We start from the raw sequence: 13,307 nt of genomic DNA on the forward strand, positions 1-13,307 counted from the left end.
AAGTATTTTTGGGACAGACTTGATCGTCAAGCCGGAGATAAAGGTCTGGTTGTTGTCGGACAGGAGGAATCCCATTTTTGCGCTCCGACGTCTTATCTCCATGTCAACTACACAGCCTAATTTTACAGTTCTGTATTTTGATATTGTGCATATCACCTGGGCATTAGACAATAGATACGTCATGCTTATTTAAATGATGTATACAGTTGTACATAATAATACATAATGTTCCATTTGAACTAAGATTACAATTTTAACACATAATGAAAATGTGCATGAGTTTCAGATGAATTTACAGGTTTCAATATTCATACTGTGTTTATATGTGACTCAGTAAAGCCCTGACATTCAGTTCTATTTATTTAATGAATCATAATGCGATCGTATTATTCAACGCGCTATTATTATGTTTGAGACATCAACCACTGCTCGATGACCATAATGTTTGTATAAACTGTAGGTAATAACTGGTAAAATGTACATCTAGGTCATAAAAAACGTAATATTTTCTTCTCAGCATGTCAACATTTGTCTGTGAGCGAAATCTCCTCCCATCCGTTGTCTGATTGGCCTTTCGCAAGGACTCCTGGGTAGTTAAAGTGTGTGGAGCCTGCATCTATGCGGGCTTCGTGGAAGACCGCTTCAAGGGTACAAAGGGGGCGCTGCTGGGCACACTTCAGAGCCTTAAAATGCTGAATGGGACAGCCTACGGACTCGTAGACTCAGCGAGCACGCACAATTTAAGTCCACGAGACCGAAAGTCCACATGAAGTGCGCCATTTGGGACATGGGCTCTAATGATGTCAACCCAAAAATGGCCGCCCTCAACCTCTAAATCAGCCAATAGTGAGCCTGGAAGAGTAATCACGGCAGAATGACACCAATCATTTCATGTAATTATAATAAAATAATAATGTATTGTGCAAAATATTCAAAAATAAGTATTGATGGTGTGGAATCGTTTTCTATGTCTTCTCATCTACAGTTGGAGCAATGATGCGAACATGAGTTCTGTCAATGGATCCAACAACTCCAGGGAAGCCTGCAGTCCTCATAAAGCGGCTTGCTTTTGCCGCGTGGTTTAAACTTTAGTTGGGAAGTCAGTGAACTGCCATAACTCTATGGTCAAAAGTAATGTCCAGCCATGGAAAACTAACATCTTGTTGCGTAGTTATGCTTTGAGTCAATTGTTTTATTTGTGATAAAGCAATGAAACATGGCAATTTGTGCGAACAATTTTTTTAGTGAGGCTGTAATAGAAAGAAATTATGAACACATGCAAAGAGAGAACCAACAAAATATTAAATTATTTATACATAATTGATTATGTTGTAGTCAATGCTTTTTCCCGTAAGCTTTTATTTTTCTATAATACCTGTATTGCCTTTTTTGCCAAATAATTTTGTCAGAATTTTGTTCTTCCCTCATATTTAACATTTAAAAATATATTTTGATGGATTAAGTGAAAGAAATCTCCCCTTCAGACATCCTTCAGTTAGTTTTCAGACATCGCTTTTGGCCACTACTGTCTGTTTGGTGTGGTTCGTGCCACAATAGTGCGATTTAAGACCCTGCTTACTGTGGACTGATGAGCCCGAGTCATCACCGGTGCACTGCTGCATTTTTAAAGTCGCCAAAAATATCATTATTACTTTGATTTCTGCAGTTAAAGCATTGAATTTTAGAGTGGGAGAAGTTATCAAATTTCTTATGAGGTCATAAGAAAAGGACCTTGACGATCAAGCTTGTATCGCTTTATCAACTCCCCGTCATCATATAACTTCAACACATTATATGTTTCGTTGGAAAGTGTGTGGTCTCCTTCTCTCTTCTGCCATATTGTTACTCCTAACTAAGCTAGGATACCTCACCAGCACTCTTAACTAATTTATCACTCTTGACTAGGGATAAGAGTAAAATTACGTCATTCTTAGAATTTTGACACACTTAAGACTAAAATTGTACTTGCTGAGAAAGCAGGTAGTCACGAATATTGCTGGAGTTTCACAAGGAGAGTTCTCAGGTAAGTAGAGTGGGTAAGGATCTGTTAACCACATTGAAGACTAGCTGGTAAAGGAAAACACCACAGAGTGAGCCAGGCTAAAGAGAGGATGAGGACCAATGGCAAAACTGATGGAGGGTGGGACCAGGATGGAAACAGAGACCTGACTGACAGAGGTGGAGCTTTGTAAGGTGGAGACCAAGGAGACCCAGGCGAAGCAGAAGAGCCATCGAGACCAATTGACACTGATGGATCTGGAGACTGAAGCAGAGCAACAGTGACGAGCATCCAAGTCGGAGCCAGGGTGCTGGAAGACTGAGGCGAATCCAGTGGGACTGAGGACCAAGGCGAAGCCGGAGGGATGGTGGAGCCGTATGGAGCAACAGGCGGAGGAGGTGAATACTGAATGACTGAGTCTCTTCTTTCTTTACCAGGGTGCAGGAGTACTGTATATCAGATGACTGGAGAGTGACGGAGCAGGCAAGCATACACCTCTTTGTGGAGTATGGTGAGTAGACAGGTGAGTAGGATCCTTTAGGCTGAACATACTGTAACTGGAGATTGCTAGAGTTTCACTATGAAAGCACTGGATCCACAAATAGAGGCAAGTATTTGGAGCTGCTTTCTTTTCTTTTGCTGAAACACAGACTTACATTACCACCTGTCCACTAACAAAGTGTTTTGTGGGACGTCAGGAAAAATACAAAACGACCTGATTAATGCTATTGCTGAAGAGATAAAAAAGGAGATTAATAAAGCACCCTTTGTCGCTGCTATGGTGGACGAGATGACAGACGTGAGTAATGCAGCGGTGGCAAGGGAGCCGATGATATTGCTGCCCTTATTGTCCGTTTCTTGGAGGAATTTGAATGTCTGGAGAAAGTTGTGGAACAGTGTTTTGATGGTGCAGCGGTCATGTCATCTGGACTAAATGGGGTGCAGGCTAAAGTTCAGGAGAGGGCACCTATGGCCTCATCCATACACTGCTGTGCACATCGGCTGGATTTAGTAATGACTCAAGGGGTCTCAAAGCTTGCAAGATCTTTTGTGCCCACCTAAATGGCATCGCTGCTTTTTTCTCTAGATCCACTAGGCGCATGCAACTACTCTACGAAATTTGCCAGCGGTGTCTTCCTCGTGTGGCACCTGATTTCCTTCAGCAGAAGATCTGTGTGAGAGCATGGGACAGCTGTACACAGTGGCATGTTTGGCGGTGACTATCCCTGTGTCCACTGCTTCTGTCGAGTGGATATTCTCAGCCCTAAAGCAAAGTAAAACTTGTGCCAGAAATAAGAAAGGACAGACTCGACTCTCAGCATTAGCCTCCATGGCGATAGCAAAAGACTTATTTTTGGAACTGAAACGCACAGATAACCTGTACAAGTAATTGAAGTCTTCTTGAGGAAAGAAAGGAGGATGGATTTTGTGTTCAAATATTTATATTTATTACTTATACTTAAAAAAATTATAGTCAACCCTGGCTAATCCAGGCCCCGCTTTTTCCATGCTGAATATAATTGATTTGTTTTGTTCGTTTTTGTTGTTGTTGTAAATTTATGATCGAAACATAATTTTTTTTTTTTTTACATTTTCATATTATTAAAATAGTGATTTTTTTTTTTTTAAATGAAAAAGACTTTGTATTATCTTTGAACCATAGACTATCTACTGAAATAAATGTATGTCATACTTTTGATTGTTCAAAACATTTGGTAAGCTTTCATCTTTCTTTGCACAAAAACACACGATTTGCCTTAATTTCAAATCCCCGGGAAAAAAACAATCCCCGGGGTTTCCGTGGTCGGAGAACTCAGAAGGTAACTCATTACAAAATGCACGGGAAGCCCGGGGTGGACTGTATTTATCACTTTATTAGGTTAATGTTGATGCTTCTCTGGAGATTATGTATTTGAAGCAGAGAGAGGAGCATTTCATATTCATACCTGGGCCATTTTGCCTTCATTTCTTGAGTTTTGACTCCTGATAATGTCTGACCCTGCTTTTAAGAGAAACATCACTGATCAATAAAACACTCATTATAAATGTTGTATTGTTTCCGTCATTAGAAAGAGCGACACATTTGACATTAAAGCACTATCATTTGAAAGGAAAAGTGGCAAATTTCAGAGAACATCACGTTAATGACAAAATATGATTCATTTGGCCGACTATTGACAGCCTTAAGCTACAACTGAAAACATTATTTTGTATAAAGAAGAATGATGTTTTGGCCAACTTATGTAATAATTAAAAGGGTTTTCAGTATGCAATGTGCACTGCCAGTTTGCAATAGACTAATGGAATTGTATATAGATATGCAAAGGGAAATCTGTTGAAACACGTTAAATTGGCAGTAAGTAAAATTAAAACCAACTTTTCATTGACAATAAATGTGTTTCCAGTAGTAATGCTCTGGCACTCTCTAGCTGTCAGGAAAACTAACTCAGCCGAATTGGCTTTCTAAATGTGCAAATTACTAACGAAATTACAGCATGATAAATAAATCAAAGGCATGGTTGTTTCAACCCAAATTTGGGTCAAACATGGACAATCCCAACAGTTGGGTTTGTCAATTTTGACCCAAATTTGGGTTAAAACAACCCAGCATTTTTTAGAGTGAAGAAGGCTTAGGTAAACACGAAAATACATCAATAATTCTCGAAATTAGCTCATTTTAAAGCATTGTTTTTAAAGTACCTGAGTCACACGAATATGAATGTTTATTTCTTATACATTAACCCTCGCATAAGAACGTTTTTATTATTGATGAGTACTAACTAACACAAACCGAAAGTTACATTTCATCATGGGGCATTTCTAGCGAAACCCGGTGGAGACCTGGACTGGAGTTATTGGTTTACAACTTTCTCATGAATTTATTACTTTGTCAAAACTATATAAGACATTTAAACGTTACAAAAATACAGACTTTTGGCACTTTTTTTCCGTTCCAGAAGGTTTAGAAGGATTTAGTCAAGACTCATTATCTGCCACTCTGCAGGCTGTCAGAGTCCAAAACAGTTACTGAATAAATATAAATCATTATTACAAATATTTCCACATGATCTGCAAATATTTCTACATTCCGCAAATGTTTAGTAGACGCCGCACATATATCTGCATGTTATATAGAAATATTCACATTATGGTAAATTACGTCATGTTTACAGATGAGCAAGAGGGCCCCCTGGTGGTTCGGGGCCCGTCACACATAGCTTAGTTTGTGTATAAGGAGGATCGGCTCTGCCAAAGGATCACTTGTGTGGACCTCAAAATAACAAAACAGCTTTCATAAAAAAATTTAACAAACATACAGTAGCAACTCATCATCAAAATGTATCAAGCCGTAAAGACCGTGCAGATGAGATGAAAACTGTCCTGGAGTGTCCTGATAAGCAGGTATTACTGATGAATCCCTTGGAATTAATGGTTATGTGACACTTTTGTGACTGTAGTCAGTCTTTCCTAAAGAGATATGATAGATCGATAGATACACACCCTATCACACGTACACACCACGGCTCTACAGGACCCTTGGGGAGTGTGACGCAATATCCAAGACTCGCCTGGTAGGTTTTCAAATCATATTTTTATTGATCACCATACTTTTATCAAATGTGTGATTATATTTAATAAATGGTTTTCCTCAAGCGTTTACTTCAGGTTAACACATAATGTGCCATGTTTTGTCAAGAGTGTATTAGAGCTTTGATTTTTACATTTACACAACCATTTTTCTTTAAATGTGGACACTTCTGAGGAAAAGTCATGAGGACGACTCCCACTGTCAATCAAGAGACGTCAGCATCATCATCAGGACCTATCTAACCTTCCCACTGCTTTCATGGTCCTCTGTAGACTTCTATATGTGCTAACTGGGTTGTTTTAACCCAATGTTTTGACTGTTCACTCGCTACCTATAATATCCCACAACTTGACAGGTGCCATTAATGATATAATCAATGTTATTCACTTCACCTGTCAGTGGTTTTAATGTTGTGGTATCGGAAGTCTCTCACCTTCACAGAAAATAGTTTAATTCCACGTTGCAAAATAAGGTTGCAAGTTGCGTAGGTCCCCGAACCACACGCGTATCACAATGATGGCTAAATAAATGCTTTCTGAAAGTAATGCTCTGGCACTAGCTATCAAAACTAAAGCATGATAAATAAAGTTTACTCAAGAAAATGCATCAGTTATTATTATTTAGATGAATGGGCGTTGCTTTTGAAGGAGACACAGGAGTCTCGACGGCTTGCATGACCAAAGAATGGGTTTATTTCTTATAGTCTACATCAAAACATGTATAAGAATGTTTTGATTATTGATCTGCACTGACACAAACTGAATATTACATCTCGTCATGGAGCATTTCTAACGTAACAGTGGAAAAATTGGAGCAAAATTTTGTCAGCAAAATTGGGACACTTTTTGGGAAACTGTGTATTAAATGCAAATAAAGCTATTCTACCTACACTATTAATGTTTTAAACAAATGCTCAAGGTCTCTTGTATCTCCAACTATGGTTTTTGAAGGAGTATGGGTGGTTTTTGAGCGCTACACCATAAGCTAATTTGTCCCATTTTAGCTGATGTCCCACTTTGGCTGACTTCACCCTATATTTAAAAACAGCGCTGGTTTTTGTACAGTTCAACCTTTCGATAAAAGTGTCAGGCAAATCATTTGAAATTTGTTTGTCGGTTTTAGTGAGGGAAGAAATACAGCTTTTCCAAACTTTAAATCAATTGAACCAATTGCTTGGCCAAATGATCCGCTGTTTGGAAGCGCTGGAAGCGCCACACGCTGGTCAGAGCGGGTAAATGCAGCGAAAACTCAGAAAAACACCTCGCAAATGTTGTATTGATGCTCTAATCAATCAAATGCCATTAACAAATCATCTAACACCATTATAGTGTCTTTATAATATGTGTTATTTTAGTGAATTGTAGGCCTTATTTAGTTTGTTTTATGGAGCTTGGTTAATGAGACCAATAAGAGACTTTAAAACTCTTTTACACACACACATGAACATGTTTCCTTCTGCTTTCTTCTCCATCCCTCCATAAATAGGGTAAGGGAAAATGATCTTTCTTGGCACCACACTCACATACTGACAATGCCTTGACGCACATGACTAGTTAAACGCAACAACAACGTTATCCAAATATGAATTAAGTTTGTTTCCCACAAACACCCACATTTGAAGTTTATAATTCCCTAATGGAGGAAAATGCACAAGCAGATAAAGAGAACAAAGAAGACATTGGCAGATTCTGAACAAATCTCGAGAGAGAGGCAAGAGTGTGTAAAGAGATGAACAACCAGTTTAAAGAAGACTTTTCAAAGGAAGATTGCGAAGTCTGTGCTGAGTTGAGGCCAAAAGTGCAAGAAGCCAGAAGAACACGTGAAGATAGCATTCCTATGCACTCATTGATGGACTGAGAGATGATCCGGAACTGATGATCCCGAAAGGTCACATCCAGACTATTCAAGGTTTGTCCCTGGCTGTACCAGAGGGAAATAATCTGAGAACGCTGTCGAAGGAAAGGTAGTTAACTACAGTTTCATTGTAATGAGCTGGTATGGTTAAGGACAACATGTCCACTCCTGCATAGTAGAATGATTTTGAGTTCATATAACAGTTACATTATTAATTTATGTATATTTCTTTTCTACATTTGAATGTCAGGGGGTTAAAAAATAGTGTAAAGTGAAATGTTAATGATGTCTCAGCACGAAGCTACAAAAAGCCCACACCCAGGACAAAATGAGCTACCGGGGTTCTCGTAACATCGAGCCGGTAGTATCTGACAAACGTATGGGGAGAGGCCCAGCTTGCAGCGGCACATATGTCCTGCAAAGAGACTACCTTAAATAGAGCCCAAGAGGCAGCCATGCCCCTAGTGGAGTGAGCTCTGATGCCCTCTGGAGGCTGCACTCCCTTAGATTCATATGCCAACGATATAGCTTCCACAAGCCAATGAGAAAGGTGTTGTTTAGAAATGGGGTTCCCTGAGTAAGGGGGGCCCCAAGAGATGAAAAGCTGGTCGCTTTTTCTAAACGAGCTGGTCCTGTCCAAGTACGCCTGCAGGGCACGTACAGGGCACAACGTGTTCAACCTCTGCTCCTCTGTGGAGGAGAAAGGAGCTGGGTGAAACGCGGAAAGCTCAATCACCTCACATGTGAATGCCGGGAAGCATTTTGGCATAAAGGCCGGGTTGGGCCTGAGAAAAACTTTATCTCCACTGAGAGAGAATTTAGTGCACGAGGGATGAACAGAGAGTGCATGCAGATCACTGACGTGCTTGGCAGATGCCAGGGCCAGTAGCAGAGCCGTCTTTAAAGACAATGTCTTAAGGGAAATGCTTCCCAGGGGCTCAAACGGCTGATGAGCCATCGCTTCCAGCACCATGGAGAGGTCCCACTCAGGAACTATTCTCCTGGGTACCGGAAGAGAGCGGCGTGCGCCCTTCATAAACCTACGAATAAGGGGGTGTTGTCCCACCGTAGAGCCGTCAAATCCCACATGACATGCAGCGATAGCCGCTAAATAGACCTTAATAGTGGAAAAGGATCTTCCCTTATCCATAAGATCCTGCAAAAAGCATAAAATGTCAGTGGTAGAGCACAGATATGAAGTTAATCGACCCTTCACACCACTCTTCAAACACCCGCCACTTACAGTCGTAAAGGGACCGTGTCGAAGATGCCCTGGCACCCTGAATAGTGGCCACAACACGTGGGGGGAGCCCCAACGCGTTTAAGTTGGCCCTCTCACGGGCCAGGCCACCCTGTCTGGGTGCGGGTGGTAAATTTCCCCGTTCGCCTGGGATAGCAGGTCCGTGCGAAGTGGGAGGGGCCACGGCTGGGCATACAGCAGAGGGATAATCTCTGAGAGCCACTGTGCCTTGGGCCACCTGGGAGCTATCAGAATCATGGTCAAGCTCTGCTCCCTCACCCTGGCCAGAGACGGCGTTATGAGGCAAAGGGGAGGAAATGCATAGAGCAGCACGTTGGGCCACGGACGTGCCAGTGCGTCCACGCCGAGTGGGGCGTCCTCGTCCCGTAACGAGAAGAACATAGGACAATGGGCATTTTCGCGCGAGGCGAAGAGATCTACGGTTGCCTGGCCGAACCTCCTCCACAGTAGACCCACTATCTGAGGATGGAGGCGCCAGTCCCCGTAGAGAGGGTTTCCCCTTGACAAGAGGTCTGCGCCCCTGTTCAGTATGCCCGGGACATGAGTTGCCCGTAACGACAGGAAGTGCCGCCTTGCTCCATACTAACAGCTTGTGAGCGAGAGCATGCAGCTTGGAGGAGCACATCCCCCCCTGGCGGTTGATATATGCTACGGCTGTCGTGTTGTCGCAGCGCACCAGCACATGTTGGCCCTGCAAGCGGGGCAGAAAGTAATTCAGAGCCTTCCACACCGTGAGGAGCTCTAAATAATTGATATGGGCTGAGTGAAGTGTGCTTGGCCACACACCATTCACTGTTCTGCCCTCTTGCGTGGCTCCCCATCCTGTTAAGGATGCATCTGTCGTTACTACTTTCCACAGCATAATCGCCCCGAGAGGGGTCCCATGCGCGTAAAACTCTGCGTTCCTCCAGTGGCGCAGCGCTACTGTGCACGTCTCACTTTGACAGAGCGGCGGGGATCGCGTAAAGGGCTGAGGTGAAGAGATAAAACCCACTTCATGAACGCCCTCATTCTCAGAAGGCCCAAAGGCAGGACATGAATAGCCGCCGCCATAAGACCCTGTAACCTGAGACATGCGCGATAATGTACTCTCGCTCCTTCTCTGAATTGTGTGAGGCAATTCATTAAGGAGAGAACGCGCGCGCATTGTGCCCGAATTCAGCTCCAGACCCAGAAAAATTACTCTGCGTGGGAGTGAAATTGCTCTTGCTCACATTCACTCTGAAGCCGAGCGCTGTGATGTGCGCGAGTACACGGGCAGTGTTTTGCATGACGATCTCTCTTGAATCGGCTATAATAAGCCAATCGTCTATGTAAGTCAGGATTTTGAGCCCCGCTATTCTCAGCGGGGCTAACCCCGCCTCCACACACAGACAAAATGTTCTCGGGCTGAGAGCTAGGCCAAACGGAAGCACTGTGAACTCGTAACATATGCCTTGAAAGGCGAAACGAAGAAACTTCCTGTGTGAAGGATACATGCTTATGTGGAAAAAAGCATCTTTCAGATCGATCGATGTGAACCAATCGTTCTGTTTTATTGCAACGGATGAGTGAACCGCAGGCGGCAGGACATGCACGCGACTGCGGATCCGACGGGTTAGCAGGACCGGAGGCCATACAAACAGCTTGTTTGTGATCCATGGGAGAGGTGAAAGCTAAGAAGCAGGCGGGCAGCCTGAGCGAATCCAGGTAGCAAGCGTGGGTGGCTTGCAACCAGAAACCAATCGCAACTGAACGTAACCGACTGACAATCACGCCAGGCGGAGGCTGATCGAAGATGATATATCCTCCTGTTGACTGTAGTGAAGTCAGCGAAACACGTAGAGCAGCGAAGCAAAGAGGTCGCGAGAAGCGAATAACAACTGAGGTAAGATAGCGCGTGCTAGTGCTTTATACACTTGGTAAGGGGCGTGTGATGATTGGTCACGCGCTTCTGTCTGTCAGGCCAGACTTGGTGCAATTGGATGCTTCTGCAGAGGTCAGGTGCGGATGCCCTTCCCATAGGTGGATCTCGAAACGAGATGATGAAAGAGAACCACATCTCAATCTCAGTTAGATGAGTTGGACTCAGAAAAAGCATATATCCGTTCCCGGTGGATTGAAAAAGGAGAAACAAGTTCATCATACTTATTCGGCCTTAAAAAACAGAGACAAACAAAGAAAAAGAAAAAAAAAGAATAAGTTTGAGATTAAAGATATCGCCTAACGCTGAAATTTGGCTTTTCTATCATAACCTTTATAAATATAAATATAAAAAGGCGGATTGTGATTCTTCATTTGGAAATATTAGAGATAATATCCAAAAACTAAGTTAGGAAGAGTTGACTTTAGTGGAAATTGATGTGGCATTAAAACAAATGAAAAACGGAAGATCACCATGTATCGACAGTTTAATAACAGAATTTTTAAAGCATTTTTGGAAGGATATAAGGAAATTTTTACATAATAATATAGAAACATCTGCTGTCGTCAGATAACTGGAGACCAGTAACTCCATTATGAGCCCATTCTGAGTTGCTTGCATTGGTTTATGCTAATCGACTTGGAAAACTTGTGGAGGAGTTTCAGTCAGCATTCATTAAGAAATCCAAAATCATATTAGACTATATCCTGGATATGATCGATTATCAGTCAATGAGACAGTCAGAGAGCCTTATTTTATTTATTCTTTAAAGCATTCAATACCGAGGAACATACATTTGAAAAGCATTTGTTACATAATAATATTTATAGTTACTGTATATATCCCTCGATCCTGGAATTGAAATCTAACGTGGAATTAGACAGGGTTGTTCAATTTCTCCAAAATTGTTTATATGCTATAATTGTCAACTATCCTCAACTAAAAGTAATAACATGTTTGATTATGAGTATCGAATTATTTGCTGATGACAGTAATATTTTTAAAAGTTTTGTCAAGAGTTATGTCTGTGTTTCCTCTGTGTTCATGTGATGAGGAAAGTACAGAATCCATTCCTGATTAAATCTGAAGTGAAACACCTTGGTTTATCAATATCTAAAGATTCAAATATAGTATGAAACTCTCTGAATCGCTGGAGAGATCTGTCTATTATGGGCAGAATCCGTCTGAGCAAAGCAGAAGAAATCTATTCTGTTTATGATTCTCCTCGGCTGATCAAAAAGGTTAACTCTATAATGTTCAATGTTATATGGAAAAAGAAACCTCATTATATTAAAACATCCCAGATGATTAACGACTATAAAACGGAGGATTGAATTTGAATCAATGATTGGAGAACTCAAACTGAACTGGATAAAATCATATTTAACACAGTCTAGCTAACCCAGGATGGTTTCATATACCAAAGTGTGTCGGAGGATTAGACTTTTTTGCTGAAATGTGATTTTAAAGTGCGTTCAGATTTCCACACTTATGGAAAATGATATTTACATGGCATGGCTCCTCCACCCTGTGGAATAATAGCGCCATTACAATGAGTATGAAGACGTTATTTAAACAAGAGTGGCGTGAGAAAACAGCGTTATATGTTGTTGATTTATTAGATGAAGCTGGTCAGTTTATTCAATATAATTCATTCATGGAGAAATGTGTGATAACATGCTCCGTTAGAGAATGTAATAGTGTGTGTAAAGCAATACAAAACACTCTTACACACTCACGTGTGTTTGTTAAACTTGTCAAACACACATGTTGAGCTGAAGACTGGAGGAGTACTTACGGGATAAAAAGTGCAATGACAAAGAAATGGGAAATTAAACATTAAAATGTTTAATGCAACATTTAGAAACAGGTACTGTTATGATCTTAAATGGCCAATTGTACCTAAAATGAAGGACATTCAGTTTAATCATGTCATTAATCATCTTTCATAATAATCATCAGTAATGTTTATCCAGCTGCTGAAATCCTACGGGAAAGATTCCCATTAAAGTCGGTCTCACGTTGCAGTTCTGCAGGATCTTTAAGGATAAATATGCTGAAATTCCTTCACTAAACTTATTTCAGGTTTTGATTTATGAAGATGGTCGCTCAAGAAACATGTCACTGATGTCAAACATTATTACTATGGGTAAATATATAATAATGTATATAAAAGCAAGTGTAATAACAGTAAACCTTCTTTAACTTGTTTTAAAAATGAATGTAAAAATGATCTAGCATCCATAAAATACTCATGTATGAGTCTCTCTCCTTCTGATGTTGTACATGCTTAAATGTTATTTATTTATTTGTTCTCTCGGGTTGCAAACCCCTTAACTGTTTGAAGATTATGCTTTTGTTTATTATACTAAATTTGCTGTTGTTTATTGGTTAGGAATAGTCTTATATAATGGAGATTTAATTACATGTTATTTGTGTAGGCCTATTTCACATGCATATTATTCCCTACTTGAGTTTGTAAATTGATCCACGAAGAGGATAAATAAAAGTAAAAGACGAAAGATAAACGGTTAGGTAGCCTACCATACATGTTCTCCAGCGAAATAATGCTAACAAGAGATAGATCATTCAAAATAAACGTTTCGAAACAGTTCTGAGGCAACGAAGACTCGTTTACTGAAACCACGTGACGAATCACTGGATCCGGGTAACATGATTCACACAAGGTTTCGAAGCTTCA

The sequence above is a fragment of the Leuciscus leuciscus genome (genome assembly GCF_965113295.1).
Source record: "Leuciscus leuciscus genome assembly, chromosome: 9".
Taxonomy (NCBI): domain Eukaryota; kingdom Metazoa; phylum Chordata; class Actinopteri; order Cypriniformes; family Leuciscidae; genus Leuciscus; species Leuciscus leuciscus.